The sequence below is a fragment of the Hylobates moloch genome, unplaced genomic scaffold, assembly GCF_009828535.3.
Source record: "Hylobates moloch isolate HMO894 unplaced genomic scaffold, HMol_V3 SCAFFOLD_31, whole genome shotgun sequence".
NCBI classification, from domain to species: Eukaryota; Metazoa; Chordata; class Mammalia; order Primates; family Hylobatidae; genus Hylobates; species Hylobates moloch.
Window position 1 is genome coordinate 1146418 of NW_026652306.1, and position 23271 is coordinate 1169688.

Consider the following 23271-nt stretch of genomic DNA (forward strand, 5'->3'; position numbering starts at 1 on the left):
GACTCTCATAATTATTTTCTTAAACAGTATTATTAAGAAATAATCGATATTCAGTAAACCACACATATTTAACATGTATTTAAAGTATATGATTTGACAAATGTTCACATATGCATACACAATAGAAACCACCACTGCAATCATGAGAAAGTATATATCCAAAAGTTTACCAATGCCCCTGGTAATTCCTCCCTCACACTATTTTTTACTCCACATCTCCAAAACACAGTTGACCCGTTTTCAGTAACTGCGTATTACTATTTACTTTCCTGAGACTTATAGAATGAGTTGATATGGTATGTTCTGTTGTATTTTGGTCTGGCGTATTTTACACAGCAGAATTATTTTGTGCTTTATCCATCTCATTACATGTATCAGTAATTTATTCATTTCAATTGATAAATAGTATCCCATTGTATCAATATAACATAATCATTTATCCATTGGTAAACATTTGGATGTTACTCGGATAATTTGGATATCATGGTTATCACTTGGATAGTCATCACTTGGATGTCCATTGAATAAACAATGTATAAATTGGTTATTCATTATCTGGTGATAAACATTTGTGCCATTTCCTTTTTTTTTTTTTTTTTACTTCTTTTAGCTTTTACAAATAAAATATTTGGCTATTGTAAATAAAGCTGAACATTTGGTATAAGTCCTTAAAAGGACATACATTTCCTTTTTCTCTTTCATAAATACCAAGGAGTAGAATGGTTGTGTCAGATGTTAGGGCTATTTTAATTTTTTAAGAAGCTGAAGAACATTTTCCAAGAGATTTTACCATTTTACATTTCTATCAACAGTTTATGAAAGTCACAGGGTGTACTTTGTGCAAAATTCTAAGAAAATTATACGAATGAAGAGCCACGTTAATGTTATATATCCAGTGTTGCAGATGTTTTTTTCTATTTGTCATAATTTTTCTGTTCCTATCTAAAGCCATTTATGTTTTAATTCCCTTTAAACTTTTCAGCATTGTTCAGTTATGGTTTACTTGTCTTAGCATTTCTTTGTTTCTATTAAGTGCCATTTTTCTTATCTTCTGTGTTACAAATTGGTTCTTCTAAAGTCCTTTCCCTTTCTAAGACATGGAAAGCAGTAAGCATGAGCTGAACTTAATGCTTAATCTGACACTTAATGTTTCCAGACAGTTAATCAGAGAATCTTTGAAGCAGATTGAATCTCCAAATCTTTTTATTAAAAATGGGATTTTATTTTTTGTGGTTCCTTAGAGTAACTTCCTTGGATGTCTGCCTGTTTCATGCCAGGCTTCTTATGTGGCTCTCTTCATGTGTTCTTATATTTCTCCAGTACTTAGTTCTACAAAATTTCTTATTGAGAGTCATAATTAATCACAAATAAATTTACATTAACAACTAATGACATCTACCAACTGAGAAGCAGCTAGGAATTTAAAAGCTTTACTTACATCCCAACTTTTTTTTTTTTTTGGCTAAAATCTTAAATCTATTTAACTCTTTTGTCAATAATTCACATTACTATGACATTTTACATTACCATAAATAGTTTAGTTCAGTGAAGTATTTAATGATGAAACACCCCACTTTCCCATTCCCTCACTTCAATAAGCTAGCTGTGATTATATCTCCTCTTTAATTTCCTTTTTAGGCAGTATACTGTTTTTTTGTAAATAGCACTTCTCATATTATTGGTATCATGTCTTTACATGTTTGTTTTCCATTATTGTCATGATTATTTTAAAGACAGATCAAGTATTATGTGTCCTTTTATCTTTATACAAGGTACTCAATTCACATATAATTTTTTCAGATGTCACATTCATGATTTCTGCTTTCCTGGTTTCAGAACTTATAACAGCTAGGCATCTAACAGGAAATATTTAAAAATTTATAGATAGATAAATCAATAAGAATTTTTTTAGAAATATTAAACAATATCCTTATTGATCCTGAACTAACCTGCACTCATGTGCTGAACTGACCTTTTTAAAATGATTATTGACAGAGAACATAACCAGGCCATTCTTTTTGATTTTACTAGCTACAAAGGTTTATGATCTCTAGTATTATATGATGATAAATGACAGTCACAAGTTTGTGTTATCATTTATGTATTTCCAGTCTGCATTCCAACATTAAGACACATAATAATCTCAAAAATTGGTATTATTTTTCATTTCATAATTATAGAAACATTACACATGCCTCGTACTGTTTTATCTGTACCAGCCTTGTTGGTAGATAAGGGAGGTTGAAAGAGCTACCTACGTTTATAACCATTCAGGCTAAGACTTATTCAAAAGTTGCCAGAGAGAGAGACACATCCATTAATCATGAAAATCAACAGGGAGGCTATAAAAGTAAGAACATATCTGTGAACAGTAAAAATGCTAAATAACAGAATGGCAGTTAGGTCCTTTTACCTCTCCAAACAATTAAAACCTACTTGTGAAAGCCAAAGCCATCACAGTAGGGTAGAGCAGAGCTTTTAAATATTCAGAGTGGATATTATACCGGAGCATTCAGAATTGAAGAGATGGATTTGAATGGCAATGCTAATTCTGTTGTTAGTCATGGGCTTAAGAGAGGCAGCACAATGTCAAGGAACATAGAAAGGTATTCTTTTCTAGTATACCTTCACCCTGCTCCAATACATTCTATCATAATAGATGCATTTGCTCTAAAAGTTCCTCTTTTATATTGCCTTTGTCCCCAAGAGAGTTTATTCTCATTGTTGTCTTCCATTAAGACCGGTTTCATCAGAAAATTGGAAGGCCACTTAGGTTAAGGGACTTTGGGAGGATAAACAGATTAGAATGAGACTAGGATAATTGTAATGAATACCCAAGGTTCAAAGGAGAAAGAGACCTACAAGTGGGAGCAAAAAATAGTCAAACTGCACTTACATTATTAAGAAATTGACATAAGACTAACCATAACTTATCCAGATATGAACTTTGCTCTCTAACCCACAAGGCTAACCCAGTCAATTAGCCTATCTTTACCTTTTTTGACTGTGTTTTGACTGCAAATTGGTCTCAACCATTGAGAGGTAACAGGAGGAGTTTGGATAGCAGAAGAAAATAGGCAAAGCTATCTTCTTCTGTGTCTTCCCTGCTTTGCTTTTTGGATTATGGCAAATGCTACATCCCTGCAGGAATACAGCCTCTGCCTAGTGTACCCATTTCAAGGATTCCAACTCTTTTGGGGCTCTAATAACATTATCTCTTCTCTTTGCACTATCAGACTGAGAGTGGCAACTGTTTTCCTGTTGTCACTACTTGAGTGCTTCAACATAAGTTTTTTTTTGTTGTTGTTTTTTTTTTTTAGAGAGTCTTCCTCTGTCACCCAGGTTGGAGTTCCATGGTGCAATCTCGGCTCACTGCAACCTCTGCCTCCCGAGTTCAAGACATTCTCCTGCCTCAGCGTCCCAAGTAGCTGGGATTACAGGCACCCGCCACCACGTTGAGCTAATATTTGTATTTTTAGTAGAGACGGGGTTTCACCATGTTGGCCAGGCTGGCCATGAACTCCTGACCTCAAGTGATACACCTGCCTCAGCCTCCAAAAGTGCTGGGATTACAGGCATGAGTCACTGTGCCCGGCCGCTTCAGCATCTCTTACTGGTTATCTTTTTGGTTTCCTTCTTTGTGCTCATGTCTCTGTTGAGGGTCACATTATCAAAACCTTAGATCCTCCATCTGACTACAAAACATTAGCCTCTTCTGTCATTTCTTATTAATATCTTACTTATGTCTGCCAAGTGCCTTTTCTCAACTATCCCACATGCTATATTTTCTAGAAAGCTTATAAGTCCCTTTGAACTACAGCTTTTTTTAACTCATTTTTTCCTTCAACCATCCCCACCCACTTCCTGTCTCGTTTTTACTCTCTCTTCTTCTAATCTCTTATTCTTTATTACTATAGGTCACATATTATTCATTTTATCATAACTCCATGATCCTTTGTCTTACCTGCCTGTGTGACAAATACACTATTTTCTGTTTAAATGTTACAGTAGGTAGTCAGACATGAACAGGGCGGGAGAGTCCCTTGCCCTCAGAAATGCCAGTCAACTGTCAAGTTACAGTTAGGCAGTTGTTTAATTGTCTCAATAAAGTAATAATTGGTCACAGCCAACACCAGGGAAAGGCAGTCTCCCCATAGACAGAAAATAGCTGAGACCGGGTGCGGTGGCTCATGCCTGTAATTCCAGCACTTTGGGAGGCCGAGGTGGGCAGATCATGTGAAGTCGGGGGTTCAAGACCAGCCTGACCTACATGGAGAAACCCCATCTCTACTAAAAATAAAAAATTAGCCGGGTGTGGTAGCACATGTCTGTAATCCCAGCTACTTGGGAAGCTGAGGCAGGAGAATCACTTGAACCCAGGAGGAGAAGTTGCCATGAGGGGAGATCACGCCACTGCACTCCAGCCTGAGCAACAAGAGAGAAACTCTGTCTCAAAAAAAAAAAAGAAAAACAAAAAGAAAAAAAAAGAGAAAATACCTGAGGCTGGTGATCAGCAGCTTCCCGTCAAGGTCTCAGGACTTGGGCAAGTAGGCTTAAGCATGCACAGAAAGAGGTAAAATGGTGGAGTTTAACTGGTATGTGACCTGCAAGGAACACTTGACTGGTAAGGGAAGAATGTCTCAAATGAGCGTGTGTACAACTCCAGTAAACACATTGTGCATGTGCCCCCTCCAAGTGCTGGCAGGCCACTGCATATGTGGACAGCCTACCCCAAGGGAAGAATCATGGGAGAAGTAACACAAGACTCTGGAAGCATGCCAACTTATAAAACCCCAAGTCAAAAATCAAAGCATGCACTTGATCGCTCAAGTCATCTCCCTGGCCCTTTCTCAAGCAAACTTTACTTCCTTTCATTCCTGCTCTAAAGCTTTTTTTGTTTGTTTCTTTGTTTGTTTTGAGACGGAGTCTTGCTCTGTCGCCAGGCTGGAGTATAATGGCATGATCTCGGCTAACTGCAACCTCCACCTCCTGGGTTCAAGTAATTCTCCTGCCTCAGCCTCTGGAGTAGCTGGGATTACAGGCACACACCACCACGCCCAGCTAATTTTTGTATTTTTAGTAGAGATGGGGTTTCACCATGTTAGCCAGGATGGTCTCAACCTCTTGACTTCAGGTGATCTGCCCACCTCGGCCTCCTAAAGTGCTGGGATTGCAGACGTGAGCCACTGTGCCCAGCCTATAAAGCTTTTTAATAAACTTCCACTCCTGTTCTAAATATTGCCTTGGTTTCTCCTTCTGCCTTATGCCTCTTGGTTGAATTATTTCTATTAAGGAGACAAGAACTGAGGTTGCAGGAGATGCATACAGATTTGCTGCTTCGAACATATTTTGATGCCATATGACTCAGATACTTTTCCCGGTTGTAAGATACCTGTACACCTTGCCTTCTTTGGCTGGTAGCATTCAACCCCCGCATGTGTTTTTTTTTTTTAACCTTTCACTTTCCTGCTTACTAAACAACCCCAGAATAATTCCCCTTGGCCACAATGGCTCTGCTTTTCCCGGCTCATCTCTCAATTCACCCTGACCAGTGGCTCAGGGATGAGAAGGATGTTGGAGTCTGCACCGACTAGACTTGAGATGCCAATGGTCATTTTGGACAAAAGGGTCACGAGAGTGGTGGGGCTAAAGCCAGAGACTGTGCAATGTCTGGAGTTTCCTCTCCTTTTTCAACTAAAATAGACTCTTTTCCAAAAACCCACACCACCCATTCTCCTGTTTTCTCTCTGTGTATTCTGAAATGGCCTTGCACACTTGCAGGACCTCTGCTTAGGAGGCAACGTTTCTTTTCTCCAGCTTTGCTTTGCGTGCCACATGACTTCCTTCTTTGCTGTTGGCTCCTTGCGAGGACAGACACTAATTGGAACCTCGGCTCTGCCAGCTCCTTATGACTTACCGTGTGCTTTCCATTCCCGTTATGCCCCAGGGCCACTTTTTCCAGTGGATTTTGAACCAATTTTTTTGCTTGCATAGGATCTCACCCTCTGGTCCTTTAACAACCCCATCTCCTTTTTTTTTAATTTTTTTTTTTTTTTAGTTAATTCTACTTTGTAAGGAGAGGAAATTCTGCCTTTGCCATTTATGAGCCCTTATCATGCCCCAAAGTCCTCCAGAAGTTTCTCCTTTATGTCAAGAGGGCCAATAAACATTGCCTTCCAGAATCCAAGGGCTGCTGTTTTTATGAGCATATAAAGGCTTTCCATGAGTATTCCTCTCACGTCCTCCTGCTTCCTCCTGTAGCCTCCATTTCTGTAATTACTTCCACACCCTTCTCAATATGCATCAAGACCTTCAAAGTCATATTTGAAGGGAGCGAAGTCCTGTTCCCTTGCAGCAGTTAGCTGAGAAATAGGCTTTCCATCTTAAAGAGCATGGGAAATTGGAATGTGAGAAGAGAAGTAATAATTTTTTTGCTAGAATGCTCCAAGTGAGAGTCACTATAATGTCATGGAGACAAGGATATAGGACAGCCCAAGACTGCAGGTTCAGGAGACCGTAGGACAGAGCTGAAGGTTTGTTCTAGGCTAACAAATTACCATTACAACAGAGACAAAGGCAAGTTTAGGGTTACCCAATAAGACCGGTTCATTCCAGATACCCGAAGGATAAACAAGCAGGTCCCTGTTGATTCCAAGATCTCCTCCATTCTGAAATGGATAATTGTGATGAGATGAGACCAAGGTTAAGGGTACATCATAAGACCAGTTCATGCTGGAACTCTAAGGATGAATGGAGGATGAATGGGGGAATGCCTTGTTCAGACTAATAATAGGAAAGTAAGAGGTCACACCTTCTTTTCCTTTTTCCTCTTTTTTTCCTTCTCTGTTCTTTTTTTGCAGATAGGTAACTGTGTCTCCATAACACAGGACACACCCCTCAGATGCATCCTCAAGGGAAAAGTTTGATATCTCCAAACCTTAAAACAAAAAATTAGGTTTCCTTTGGAATACTGTTTGGCCCAGAAATGAACTGGGAGAAAATTAGAAAACTCAGCCTTAAAAACTATGCAACCATAAAAAAGGATGAGTTCATATCGTTTGTAGGGACATGGATGAAGCTGGAAACCATCATTCTGACAAAACTATCGCAAGGACAGAAAACCAAACACCGCATGTTTTCACTCATAGGTTGGAATTGAACAATGAGAACACTTGGACACAGGGTAGGGAACATCACACACTGGAGCCTGTCGTGGGGTGGGGGGATGGGGGAGGGATAGCATTAGGAGATATACCTAATGTAAATGAGTTAATGGGTACAGCACACCAACATGGCACATGTATACATGTGTACATGCAGTAACAAACCTGCACGTTGTGGACATGTACCCTACAACTTAAAGTATAATTAAAAATAAATAAATAAATAAAAAACAAAAAAAACTCAGCCTAAAACCCAGTGTCCTTACACAGGAAATCCTCAAATTAGCCTCCTCATTCTTTGATAACTGAGATCAGGACAAGGAGGACAAGGCTAAGGAAAAGGAAACATGCAAGGAGAAGAGGCAGGCCCAACTATTGGCTGCTCTGCAAGCTCTCTGGCCTCCTCCAGGTTGTCTTAAGGGCACTCTTCAAGTCACTGCCACTGCTGCGAGAATCCACGCCACTGGAATGCAAACTGCTACAGTAGGATTAATGTGGAAAAGCCTCACATATCTTGCCCACCCTGCCACAAGCTTGGCCACTGGAAACTCTACTGTCCTGAGGGCCAAAGGGTCTCTGGACAGAATCTTAATTTCTGATGGCCTTGAGCTAAAGGGGCTCTTTGCTCGATTAGCTTCCAAACCAGACATCATCATCAACAAGAGAAAGACAAGGGCGACTCTGTAGGTGGCAAGTAAAATTATAAATTTGCCTTGTGGGTTCAAGAGCTATCTACTCTGTGCTAATCTTACCTCTAAGCAACTCTCCTCCAAATCCTGTTGGGTAATAGGAGAAAATGGCACCTGCCCTCTCTCCAAAAGAAAAGATTCATAGTCCTTTGGAGCAAAACGATACTTTCCAAAATAGGTCCCTGCTTAATATTTGCCCAATCTCTGAATTCATCTTTTTCTCTAGCAGCCCTATTTCTCCAAAAAAATGATGTGAATCCTTAACCAATAACTTAAACCCAGACAGTCCTACCTCATCGTTTTAGAAATATCCCACACCTACTTGACATGCCCTAGCAAAAATCTTATAAATTAGATTTATTTATTTATTTGTAGGAGAATTAATAACAGAAATGTTATACCATGTTAAAAGTTATCAGGTCAACTAAATATCTTAAGGTCATACACAACTACTATGACTCTTAACTGTACAACTTGCCTGCTTTAAAGCCATTAAAATCTAGGTTAAGCCTGGGGACATACAGAGTTATCCATGCCTCCTAGCTATGCTGGTAAGAGTCAAACCTTAACTGCACTTCTGCCTAGTATCCTGGGCTTCAAATGTAGTACATAAAGATAATTGCTTACTTACCAGGTTTTCACCAAAATATAAGTTGCTGAGTTAACAGTGTAACATGTACTTGAGACTACTGCAAAAGCAGTTTTACATCCAAGGCATATAAGAAAAGTACAATGTACTTTTGTTAAAAAAAATCACAAGAAGGCTTGGGAATGTGGATTTTTTTGTCTACTTTAAGAGGTTAAAGGATTATTTTAAGTTACATAGGATAAAGCTGAAAGTTTAAGCAAGTTGTGGAAAGTTTGTAAAATATTAACATTGTTAAAAAATTCTGTGTATGAATACATTGGCTAAAATTAAAGGGGTGTCATTCAGTTTATCCATAAATTGAACACTGGGATAAAAGCACAACACAGTTTTCTTAGAGCATTGTTCTACTCTATAACAGAAAATTGTAAAGGACTATAAAAGGTTTATGAAAATCTTACCTTATGGTCAAACTGATTAAGGCTGGCTAGATTTATCTACAAGGTTTTATTACTAACTGGGTTTGACATCAATAGTACACTAATGCAAAGGTATAATCTGGCTTTCTTTGAGTTTTATTTGTATAAATGTGTTATTGGTTTGTGTTCCAAAATTATGCAAAAGTCCTATAATTCTTATGTGATTTAGTATATGTCATCAATATAATTTTTATGTTAAATTATTGTGTGCCACCGAGCTAACACATTTTCCTACCTATTGTGTCTTTGGCTGCCCTAAGGCTTCCTGTCATCCACAGATAATTGTTGTTTTGTTTTAATCCTCTTTAAAAGGTAGTTTTATAATCAGACATAGGGTTAAATGCAGTTTCTGATAACTTTGATGATTGTGACATTAGAACAAAAGAAAAAAACTTTCAGGACTCTCATGTGGATCTGGAAATGTTTATAAATATCAAGCACAACAGGAGTTAACTACATGGACTGAACTCACAGAAGACTTAAAATAATTCTTGTATGTCCTTTTGCTTAAAGTGTTGCTAATTCTTTGTTTCCCAAAGCCAAGAAAACATTTCTTCTAAGCTATATAAAGCTTTTAACTCAGGAAATTTTAAATTTGGAGTATATTTCTCTCTGCTAGATTTCTCCAGAGTTTGGAACTATTCACAAGTATTCTTAACTTATGGCAATATAGTTATTTGTATAAATACCACACAAATCTTTTTTTTTTTTTTTTGTAACAGGACAAAGTTGGAGAAACTGGAGCTTTGACTGAAATGGCATGCTTTCAGCTACAAACGAATTCCTTTAAGGAATCGAAGTTAAGTTATAGAGTCAATAAAAGACCCTTAGGAAAACTAGACTTATACTTTGTCTACACAGTTCCTATACAGGGTTTCTGACTTGTGGTAAATAAATGACACTTTCAGAACAGGTTCAGGAATCCCAAGTTATCTTGGGACCTCAATAAAGAGGAATTTATCTAACTCGTATAGGTATTTGATGGCACAAACCCATGGCTGGGCTTAAGGCTTTAAAAAGTCTTATTTGGGATTCCTTGTGAAGCAAAGTTCCATAAAAGCCAATTTACAAAGGCAAATAATTATTCTTGCTATGCTTTGTACAAATAATCAGGCCAAGTGTAACAAGACTGTAGCTTATTTTGCAAGCAAATCAGTCTTATCATGATTTGTTGTTAACAAAAATGAGGACTGGAGAGAGAGAAATTATTTTAAGAACTGTGGTACACCTGTTATTAGATTCTAGACTCATTAATTATTTTTTAGTTTTTGTCTGCAATTTAGACTAATCTTGCTTATTTCTTTGAACCGACCAGTGATCTTTGACTGCAGCTCAAAAGAAGCAAGAGAGTAATGCAGTGTAATGTAGAAAATTTGGATCAGTATCTTAATTCTGGGCACATATTAGAATTGGCTGGCAACCCCATGAACTCAAGTTTTAGCAGGCATAACTATAGCCACCAGCTACCTGGGTATGTCAGCAGTCTTGGAAATTTTTGAAACTGTCCTCACTCTGCTATTTTGTTTTGGCATCTCTACTTTTTCTTTTTGGTCCATGTCTTCTAAATCTAATAACACAGTTTATCTCCTCTTGCCTTCAGGCCATCAACCTCCAGATGATCCTCAGTGAGAGATACCATCCTTTCAATATTCACTTGTCTACAGAGGACCCCTCTGCTGCCCATTAGTCAGACACAACAGAGGCAAATCCTTCACTTTTCTCCTTTGGAGCTGTCTAAATACCACTTTCTCCAATGCATGGAGCCACCCTACTCTCACAGTTAGCAAAAGGTGAAGACCCATAGAACAACCATCACATCCCCTCTGTGAGCAGGAAGCAGTTACAGAAGACTGACCTTTGTCCATTTTCGCCAAAGAATTGGGGCCTTGGATTCTTGAGTGTAAAAAATGTTAAAGTAGGTAGGTAGTCAGACATGAACAGGGCAAGAGAGCCCTCCAAACTGCCACCAAGAATGTCAGGTGACCATCAGGTGATGGTCAGGCAATTGTTACACTGTCTCTCTAAAATAATAATTGGTTGCATTTGGTGTCAGAGAAAGGCAGTTTCCCAATGGATAGAAATACCTGAAAGTGGTGATCAGCAGCTTCAGGATAAGATCTCAGGAGTTGGCCAGTGGGCTAGAGCATGTGCACCAAGAGGCAAAATGCCAGAGTTTGACTGGCAAATGACCTAGGGAGATTCGACTGGTAAGATAAGAACACGTCAAGTGAGCATGCATACAACTCCAGTAAATGCACTGTGCACACGGCCCCTCCCAAGTGCTGGCAGACCACTGCTCATGTGGACAGCCCACCCCAAGGGAAGAATCCAGGGAGAAGTGATTCAAGACCCTGGAAGCATTCCAACATAAAAAACCCCAAGTCAAACATCAAACCATACACTTGATCTCTCAAGTTGTCCAGTTGACCCTCTTCCAAGTGTACATCACTTCCTATTGTTCCTGCTCTAAAGCTTTTTAATAAACTTTCACTCCTGCTTTAAAACTTGCCTCAGTCTCTTACTCTGTTTTATGCCCCTCAGTCAAATTCTTTCATCTGAAGAGGCAAGAATTGAAGTTGCTCCATACCCATATGGATTTGCTGCTACTAACATATGGACAAACTGTTGTGGAAGCAGCATTCAGAAGACACACTTTCAAAAGCTAACTTGGCCTTTTTCTGACTCTGTTACCTCAGTAAATTGATGAACCTCATGAAACTGTTCCGTTTTCTGTATCAAGGCTGCACTAGAAACAGTGCTGCTTGTCTCATAGGCTTGCTTTGAAGACCAACTAATGTAATGTAAATAAAAATGCCTTGAGAAGTTCAAGGTGATATCTGAGCATATGTATTAGCATTTTATTTGAACATTTAGGATTCCAAAATAAACCACTTTAGCATCATTTGTAATATATTATACCTACAAATGTTGGAAAATGGTGGCTGGAAAGTTATAATAACATTTTATACATAATTATTTGAAATATAAATAGAGGAACATTTTCTTTTACAAAGAAGGAACACAGGTTGCTGAAATTATAAAGTTTCTTAAATACTCTGATTCCATTGGGGTATAATGAATAGAAAATAATTTTAAAAGAATGAAACAAAATCTGATGTGTATATTAACCCTTACACTCATCTCTACCTAAATTTTATCACATTACATTTCATGTCTGGTCCGCTTCTGACTGCACTGTGTATATTTTTATACTTTTCAGTCTTCAATATTTTAACCAATTGTCAGTGTTGAAGCAGAGCAAATTTTAGCAACTTTTGTCAGGAAAAATGCTAACGCTGTTTGCCAAAATTGTCTAGATTTATTTGTAATAATATATGTATCTTCCCCTCATTTATTTAGAATAAGTCACATTAGTTTACATTGTTTAACTTCTACTTCAATATGTGGATTATGAGACAATAAGAAAAGAAGACATCTTGCTTTTTCCTGAATGCACAAGTCTGCCATGTGGAAATATCCTTCAAGGAAATATGACAAGGACTCTATTTTGTTTTATATATATACCTTTATTTGTAATTCCGCAGAACCCTCTGATAGAAAAACAATGTCCCCTGAACTTTAACTCAGTATACACCCACTGATAATCAGATTGCACATTGACGTGACCTTGTAATTCCCATTTACTAAGCCATTTCTATTTGAAACGAGAAATGATTTTGTCCTCTTTCTTATCTGAGGTAGTATTAAATAGAGTTTCCCTCAACACGCCCAGTCACTCAATATCCTTGTTTCAAAATGCAGTATACATAATCAAGTTGAAAACATGTTTACTACAATATATTTAATGAAGAACGTTAACCTTCAGTGAGTATCCATTAAAATGTTATATCTCAGTGTGTTGCAAAAAGCTGAATTTGAAAATTAAGTCTTGTTTATATAAGAACAGTGATTTTAAAATTCCACTAATGATTTCTGAAATCACTAGCAGTAGGGCTACAATTAGTGGGGAAAAAAGTCCCTAGGCAGTTAAAAACATTGAGCAAAGTTTCAGGCTGGCATTAGCAAAAAATAAAGATGCCACTTCATTGTACTCTTAGTGATAGCTTTTTCATATCAAAAGCACAGTTTCAAACTTTGTAACAGAGCAAGTATTCTATTTAGTATTCATTATCTGAAAGAAATAGTGATAATTAACTGTATCCACTGAGATAGCTGCTAATGATATGTGCTGAGACCAGCCTGCTGATGTTGAAATCTATTGAACTAAAGACAGATATTTCTAAAATCCAATTGTGAGCTCTATTTCTTTCTTACAAAAATGTTGATAAGACCTACTATATAAAGGAATTACTAATTACTTGATGGAGAATTGTATCTCAGTGATGATTCATTGTTTAAGAAATGACATTTTGTTCTTTAAAATTGTAACTCCATTTCTGAGAACTGTCAAGCTCTCTCTGAGCTTTTGATCTGTAATGATATTGCTAGATAGGCTCAAAAATGTATAAGCATAATAGCATAGCATTTTTGTTCTACCTTACTTAAACTATTATTTCAAAAGAAATGTCATTGAGATATAGAAGTTACGCTCACTTTGCGGTTGAAGAACACAAAATAATATACAAGGGGTATTTGAATGAACCATGGGAAGAATTGAGAGAATGCTGTTACCACTATATTTAATAATTTCTGAAAAAAATATCACACTGAAATAGAATTTTCCATCATCCAGAAATGTTTCCTTTCTTTAATAACCATGCCTAAATAAGTTTCTAGTCAGTTTCATTTAAAATTTTATTTCTTATACAATTAAATATGTGTCAAAAAACCTAGGTCCTTAACATAACTGAATATAAAATAACTATAATTTAACAGATTCTTATTCCTATTACAAAGCCATTCTTAAAGAAAGATGATGCTGGGCCGGGCGCGGTGGCTCACGCCTGTAATCCCAGCACTTTGGGAGGCTGAGGCGGGTGGATCACGAGGTCAGGAGATCGAGACCACGGTGAAACCCCGTCTCTACTAAAAATATAAAAAAGTAGCTGGGCGCGGTGGCGGGCGCCTGTAGTCCCAGCTACTCGGGAGGCTGAGGCCGGAGAATGGTGTGAATCCGGGAGGCGGAGCTTGCAGTGAGCCAAGATCGCACCACTGCACTCCAGCCTGGGTGACAGAGCGAGACTCCGTCTCAAAAAAAAAAAAAAAGAAAGAAAGAAAGAAAGATGATGCTTTCTTCATGGCTGGGTTAATTTTAGTTATTCAAATTAGTAATTCTTTCTTTTTTTAATAAACATTTAATGAATGTATACTGTGGTCCATGTATAGTGATATACTCTGGAAATACTAGGACAAATGATTCATAATTCATGCCCTCAGGGGTGTATATTGAATGGAAACACAGACATCCTAGTGTGCCACATCACCATGCATTTACCAAGAGTGATATGTGAATGCTTAACTGAATTTCATAATGGCTCTGACATGCAACCACAAACCAGTGTGGAAAAAAATATATCGCTGGGGCAGAAACAAACAAAAGAGCATATTGCTTTCGGAATACACTAGAGGTAATGCCACTTCACACTGATAAAAATTAAATAAAATTAAACATAACAATACACCGCTATCACCACAAAAAAATACAAAAGTTAAAGATTTATTTTCCTAGATTAGCTTTCAGTTTAGATTCCTTAAAATAAATTTTCATGTTTATTTCCAAATGGCCCAGTTATGTTTTGATCAGTTTTTCCTTTACTTCGGAATATAATACTAAGCTTGGCTAGATCACTATTGTTTTGGTCAATGAGTTTCACTCTGGAAAGTTTTATTGTAACCAATATCGAGAGCTAACAATACAGAAAAAGAAAAAAATTCCATAGACAAAGCTTCCTTACCCTTTTTACTGTTTCTGTCTAACTACATGTGTCAAAGCAGAGGAGTAATAAGTCAAAGGCTTCTAGTATGTGTGCATATGTTTTTAAATTCTGTCTATACCCTCACAGAGCTACCTTGAATAAATATAAGGCTTTTAAGAACTTACCTGATGTAATGGATCTATTTGATAATTCTGTGTACTCTCCTGAGTGTGAATAGAAAAAAATAAAACTCTTCATCTTGGAAATATGTCTGCCTTTATTCATATAAAAATGTCGGTCTACTTTATATATAACTATAAAAAAGTAAACTATGTAAGTTTAATGTGAAAGTACAGGCAATATATCTTACTTATTTTGAAATAAAACAAAATATTGTTGTTATTTTACTTGTTAATATGCAATAGTAACACTAAGAGGTGAAATGATTGTACCATTTTTGGAAAATAATTGAACAGAGAAATATTACAGCTTTGCTTCTTTTCCAATGAATTATAAAAAGCAAACATTAATGTAAAATAAAGAATCAAAACTATCTTTCATTTATCTGTTTTTTCCATGTGTTAAAAATGAAATTCTATTAAAATTATATCAATTGAAATGGTAGTATTTTACTGAGTAGAATAACATTATAATGTTCAACATAAATTGAAGAAAAGGATAGGCCATTAACAATTCTTTACCTTTTTCTAAAAATACTTAGCCTTCACAATACTTTGTGATCAGTAAAAATATTCTCCTGCTTTGCATGCTTAATAATAAAAGCCCGCAAAAATCATAAATGCCTATTATGTTCCAAACATCTTCCTGTTTCTAAACATGCATTATTTCATTTTCTCATCACTTTTATATGTTATGAGATAGATAGTATTAGTAGCTCCATTTTGAAAGCATGAAATTTAAGTCCTTTTTTCCCTCTCTTTCAATTTCAGAGATCTCTCTTTATTAAGATAATTAACAGATGGTTCATGCCTATAATCCTAGCAATTTGTGGGGCTAAGGTGGGATGTTGACTTGAAGCCAAGACTTCCACACGAGCCTGGGTAGAAAAGGAGACCTATCTCTACAAAAGACAAAAAGTTGAAAAAAAAAAAATTAGTCAAGTGCAGTGGCACGAGACTAGAGTCCCAGTTACTCAGGAGGCTGAGATGGGAGAATCCCTTGAGTCCAACAGTTGGAGGCTGTAGTGACCTATGATCATGCCACTGTACCCAACCTGGGAAACAGAGTGAGACTGTGTCAAAAAAAAAAAAAAAAAAAAAATGGGCTGGACATAGTGGCTCACACCTGTAATCACACTTTGGGAGGCCACGGTGGGTGGATCACCTGAGGTTAGGAGTTTGAAACCAGCCTGGCCAACATGGCGAAACCCAGTGTCTGCTGAAAACACAAAATTTAGCTGGGTGTGGTGGCGCACTCCTGAATCTTGGCTACTCAGGAGGCTGAGGTAGAAGAATTGCTTGAACCTGAGAGGCAGAGGTTGCAGTGAGCTGAGATCGTGCCACTGCACTCCAGCCTTCCCAGGCTAGAGTGAGACTCCATCTAAAAAAAATAAAATAAAATAAAATAGGAGGAGGAAACCAAGCTAAATCCACAGGCGGAAAATGTAACTAATTGTGTATTTGAGAATGAAGATAATGTTCAAATCATGAAATTGGAATAGATCCAGTTCAAAACTCTTACTAACATTTGTATATAAATATGTGACAAGTATACTGGGCAGAATAGTCTCCCCTGCCCCCTAATTCATGTCCATCTGGAGCTGTGAATATAATCTTATTTGCAAATAGGGTTTCTGAAGCTGTAATTGAACTAAAATGAGATTGTATGGAATTATTGTGGTTCCTTATCTGGTGAATAAAGTCCTTATAAAAAGATGGATAATTTGAACACAGAGATACACATGGAGAACACGACGTGATGACCGAGGCAGAGATTGGAATCATGGTGTCACACACCACGAAATGCCAAGGATGATTAGAAATGATGGGAAATGGGGAGAGAGGCATGAGGTAAGTTATCTTACTGAGCCTTCAAGAAAGAAGCAATTTTGCCAATATTTCCATCTTGGACTTCTGGCCTCTAAAGTGTTAGAGAATAAAGGTCTGTTGTTTTAAACCACTGTGTGTTGTGGTAATTTGTTACGGCAGCCATATAAAACTAACACAGTATGTTACTGTTAAGTTGAAAAGTTGGCGTTTTCTCCATCTGGCCATTTCACCTGATCTAGATCCAGTTCTTTCCTTGTACATAGATGGTTTTAGCCAAGTTTATTTAAACATACAAATGATCTTATTTTTATCAATTAAAGCTCTACCCCGGCTATCGTAATGACAAAGTCTTTAAAATTTAATGCAAAGGTAACTTGTCTCCTCTCCACCATCCTGAATCTACTGTAGGCTTGGAATCTTGCTCTAGGGTGTTGGAGAAGTTTACTCCTTTTCTTCAACTCTGCTCTTGTCATTCTTCATGCCTATGCACTATCCAATTTACAGACACCTCAAGCATTGAGGTAGAAAGAAAAACAATACAGAAAAAATAGAAAACTAAATTCACTGTGCTTTATTATTGGGGAAATCTGCGCGTTAAATGTACAATTATCGGTGCTCTCTAATGTTGCGCTTTTATGTGTTAATTAGAGATATTTACCTCCTCTACCTTCACCCCTTGGTGGAAAAATTCAAATGCAATTCATAATGGAAGAGATAATCTCCACCTGGCCTTTTACAACTTAACTACATGAGCCTTGGTTTCCATGCTTTCTACTTTGCTGGGCCAGTTTTCAACTCGTGTCAGGACAATTGGGTAGATTCTAAGAAAGCTCCAGCCAGCTTCCTTCTGCATGGCCCAATTTTGACAAATATAATACAAGATTTTTGAAACTTTCACTATAGATAAAAACATGGATCGCAGATAGTGACTCTTGTGATTCCCTGATACACTGTTATCCAAATCTAATGACCATCTAGCCACTGCCCCTCATAGAGTCCTCATGCTTCCCAAACTCAACAGGGTATATGTTAACATCCTTGAGTCATTACCTCAAAATCCCTGTCTTGTACTTCAGCTTAAAATAAATCGACACAAAACACTGACAAGTTCCTCCATAAATAGATTCCCTCCTTGAGCTTTCTAAATTATTATAGGTGTGTGATTACTAATGCTGAGAGAATCAGTGCTACATTTCCTTAACATGCCATGTGTATGTAGTCAATATCACACTTTAGATCTGGGGTAGTTGGTACCCAAGGCCTCTGCTGAAACTCTGGAATAACATGAAAATATTATACTTAATATCTTGATATATAAGAAGTCTAGAATATTGTCTTCCTTGTCTCTTCCTTCTCTCACTCTCAACAAGAAAAGAAAATTTTTTTTAGTTTGAATTACTCATTAAAACTACAGATTTCTATGCACATATAGCATAATTTAACAAAATCTATTTTAAAAATATATAGGCTTTACACTGTCATCTTCACCTCTGTGAGATGGGTAGTCATATGTGTAGATGAGGGTGTTTTGTTCTCTTTAAGATAATTAAAGTAGATTACTACTTACTTTTGGTATTATCCTAGTTTAAAATGTTTTGTAAACTTTGTAAGATTATTAACTGTGTAGCATTTTATTGTCCTCTTCAAACATTTATAAAATCAAATTATATATGACCTTGGGCCATACTATTAATTATGCGTGCATTAATGTAGAAAATATCTTGCATCCCTGGTGTCTCACCCACTGCCTGGAACACAGAAGACAAGCAGTAATTGATAAACCAGTGTCAAGAAACCAGAGAGAGTGAATTTCTTATTCTCTTGATAGAATTAGAAATCTTTTGGGATTTTAATGGAATCAGAGACCAATTAGATTAGTCAAAGCTCTTCACTAATGAGAAATGAATAAATGGAGAGAGGCTCTATTCTAAATCTAGCATGGTATATACAGAGGCAATGCAAACTAAACTGCCAAGTAAAATATCTTTTATGTTTGATAAATCTATCAAAATTTAGATTTTTTTAAATAATAAAGCATGATGTCAGGATTCTGTGGGGGTTTGACCAGATTCCTTGATGTGAGTGTGTATCAAATGCTATTGACAAAACACAAAGCTCTTCATATATACATAAATAGGGCTGCACCACATGCGTTGTGCTTTTGGGTAACGTGACAATCATACCAGTAACAATAATCATAATGAAAGTTCTGGAATCTTTTATTCTAGGATGCTTTATTTTATTCTAGGATTTATTTTATTCTAGTTTATGCAATGCCTTGAAGACAAATAGAATTAATTTTATTAAATAATTATCCTGCTCTGTTTTTCTGATGCAACTTCAAAAATTCCTTTTGCCTGTATTCTAGGATATATTTTATTCTACGATTATTTATTTTATTCTAGGATCTTTTATTTTATTCTGAGAACACTATAAAGATAAGCTCACTTAACACTCACAGAAAATCAAGGAGTTAGACACACAATCATTACTCTCATATTACCAGTGAGGAAACTGAGGATCATAGAGGTTATATTTCTTGCTCAATGTCAAACAATTTAGAAGGGATGATGCCAGAATTTGATTTTTTTAATGGCTTCAGTGTTGATGCTGTTGCTCACCATACCGTATAGCTTCTCTGAAAATATGTTAAAATCCACAAAGCAAAATTTGAATTACCATAAAGTAACATTAAACATTTCCATATAAAACAACTTATACATTTCTATATTAGCTAATTAAGAAAACGGTTTTCCTTACACAAAGACAATAACTTTATCTTTATTTGTAATATAGATATATTTATCTGTAAGAAATTTTACTGCTTTTTAAAAAACAGATGGAAAGTTAAAACAACAGAAAAAACAGGCATTGAAAGTAATTCTTAAAAATATATGTTGTTTTTACAGCAGATTGCATTCAAAATTATGTTTATGGAGAAAACTATCTTAGGTTCAATAAATCTGTAAGAAAATATTATAGTAGATATTTCTTTGTAAATCAAAGTAGTTCCTAGTTTACGCAATGCCCTGAAGACAAATAGAATTAATTACATTAAATAATTAGCCTGCTCTGTTTTTCTGATGCAGCTAAAAAAATTCCTTTTGCCTGTATTTAAATGAAATCAGAACTAGGGAAAAGGCCAAAAACCAGAGACGTTGTATATTTTATTTTAGTGGAAAATACACAAGAACAGAAATTTGAAAATATGGATTTGTGTGTTTGTTGTGCTTCTGACAGCAGAGTTTCACTATGTTTTTTATAGTCCAGTTTCTCCATCTGGACAGCAAAAGCAATGACCATTTCACCTCTATGTCCCACTCCTATTGAAATATCCCAAAATCAGCTAAATATTTAAGATGATGAAGAACACTTAAAAGAGCATACTTTTCAAAGTATAAAAAAATCTGAGTTAAATATAGGTATATGTGGATGACATTTTTTCTTCTTAGTTTCTCATAGCTCATCTAAACAAGAAGACTTAGAAATATTGATCACCCTAATGACATGTAAAGAAACTTGTTCTTATTTCATTGAGTAATCTGAACTTCGCAACAGAAACAAAATTAAGTCAATGATTATCATAAATATAATTCCAAAACTCAATTGCTGTAATGAATCAGATGCTGAGTAAATTCCAAAACATATTATTTATCTTCTCTTACTCTCATTTGTATTATCCTTTTGTTTCTTTATACATTTACATTTTATTCATTTTATTTTATTTATATATATAAATATATGAAGAAACAAAAGGATAATATAATGAAGGATATATATATATGCACACATATTTATATACATTTCACTATGTCTCTTATGGCAGATCTTTAGGAAAAAGGGGTGATACTTAAAAATATGTTCTAGCATGACATAGAAATGATTTAACTATAAAATGTAAATGGGAATTGACTGGTTTATTGGTTTATCTAAAATCTATCATTTATATAAAAGTGTTTGTTATCTTGTCATGTTGTATAAATATTTGCTCTAATTGACAATCTAATTTTAACATTAACACTTGGATAAAGTGTGAAGTTCTTTGCAAATGCTTGGGGATATGAATGAATGAAGACAACAATTATCCAGATTAGTATAAAAAATAATATATTCTAAATTTTACATAGGCATGCTTTCCATGTATTCATATTCAAGAATGTCTCTTAGAAATATATAAGTACAGTTTTCTGTTTTGACTTTGGAATTATTAAAATAGGAGATAATTTAAATAATGTATCCAGAAAATTATATGAATCCCAGCCACAGCATGTGGTCGTAATATCTGTGAATGACATTCTCTGGAAGTGTACAGTGCCCAACCTGTGCAGTCATACCTATAATCACTGAATATATAGACGTACTTCAAAAAGAATACCTTAAAAATAAAAAAAGCAAGGAATACTTTGAAAATAAATGATATGGTTGGTCTGTCCATTTTCCATGTATTTTGGCTAATGAGCAGGCTGAGATTTGTATTCTTAAAGAAAAAGTAAGACACATAGGAAAATAATCATTGAGACTGCTGTTTAATACAGAAGACAGATTGGTGAATGGGGCCAAATAATCAAGCAAGATTAATTCCTTTTCAGGTTCCTTCACTATTTTAAATATGTTGAATAATAATATTTTGATAATTATGAAGATAAATAATTGAAACATAAAAGGTAATTATTGTGGCCAAGGTCATATAACCAGCAAACTGGTGATTACACTGAGGCAAAGGAACTAAAGTTTAAACTTTTCCTGTTAATTTCGGACACCACAGTTATTTGACTTTCTGTGCTTCCTGTATGATGGAGCTCCTAGCCATATTTGGGTTGGTCATAGCATCTTATTCTATTCCTGCCTCAGGTTTTCATCAAGAGATAAAAGTAATAATAAAAAACATCTACCTCAGAAAACTGTTTAGGTAATTGCATGTGCTAACTGTGTAAAGCTCTCAGTAGTGCTCGGTACCTAGTAACTGATACCTATAAGCTTACTAATTTCATGTTAAGTATAATTATTTTTATTAATGCTGACTTTATGTCATATGATATTATGTTTGTCTAAGAAATTTTTATTGGATAACAGTGCAATGTTTTAGACTAAATTTCAAACTTTTAAATGAAGACTGGAATAAATTTTCTCAAATAATTGTTTCCAGAATATCACAAAAGCTGTTATTTTCCTTTCCTGTGTATGTGAGAACAAAACAGTTGGGAACAGGACAAAATACAAACCTTCTGTTTATATCACAATTTAGTTTTCCAGAAGTAGAGAGAGAGTTATAAATGAAATGATCTAATTCAGGAACAAAAACAAGTCCAATATTTCCACTTTCATCTTTTAGTAATATTGAATTTTTATTAATAAAAATTATGCATACAAAATATCTTTTAATCCATAATATACTTTAATTAAAAAACAGACAATGTAGACATGCCAACCTAGACACTAACATGCGGGTAATTACTTTGACAACCACCTAAGGGAGAATAAAAATACGTTTTTAAAAATCCAACTGCAACAGAAAAGGATTATTTGCATGACAACTAAAACATAAATATGTGTAATAATTGTGTCAATTAATGTAAATTAAATAATGTAAAAAGAAAAGAAACAATAAAATAAAATTTATTAAGAATCTGCTTCCCTTAAATTTTCTATAGGGCTATGGAAGGATTCACTGATTTGTACTCACAGTAGAAACAAGATAAATGTTTTATAGACTTATGAGATTATACCCTGATCCCTTGTCCCATATACTGTGTCCAAAATAACTATCCACAACGATGGAAATTCTCTACATAGGCTTTTTACAATATAATAATCACTTGTGTCTACTGAGCTATTTAAATGGGACCAGTGGTTGTAAAAATATCGAATTTAATATTATTTGTCTGAATTAATTTAAATTTAAACATGTAGAGCCTTATGTAGTTAGTAGCTACTGTATCAGGTGGCACAGTTTAGAAATATGCAGTATTTGTATATTGCATTCAAAGCATCAGGAGGCACAACAGTGGCAAATAGTGATGGCAGTTTCACTAAGTACACTGAAGCATGTGCATTTAGTCAGGTGACATTGGTGAGACAGCAGAAAACCTATGGCTATTCTTGAAGTTGATTGAGGGTTGATATGGTGTCTTTTAGCAAATTGTACAATAGCTTACTGTAATACCCAATGTGGAGTTAGAATATCCAAATATTTTTTGAATGAAGAATAAATAGAGAAAAATGTTAATTAGAGAAATGATTACATATTTTATCTTCAGTGAGAAAACTATTTTGTTTGGCAAAAAAAGAATAAAAAACATCACATAAATGCTTTTTTCCTTACGTAAAGAGAACATTTTTGTCAGAGTCCAAAGAGTAAAAAAAACAGACAACAAAAGAAGATGAATACAAATGCAGAAAATAAAATTACATATATTATATATATGTTATATATAATATAATATATATAATATATTATATTATATATAACATATATAATATATAATACATAATATAATGTATTATATATTATATATTATATATTATATTT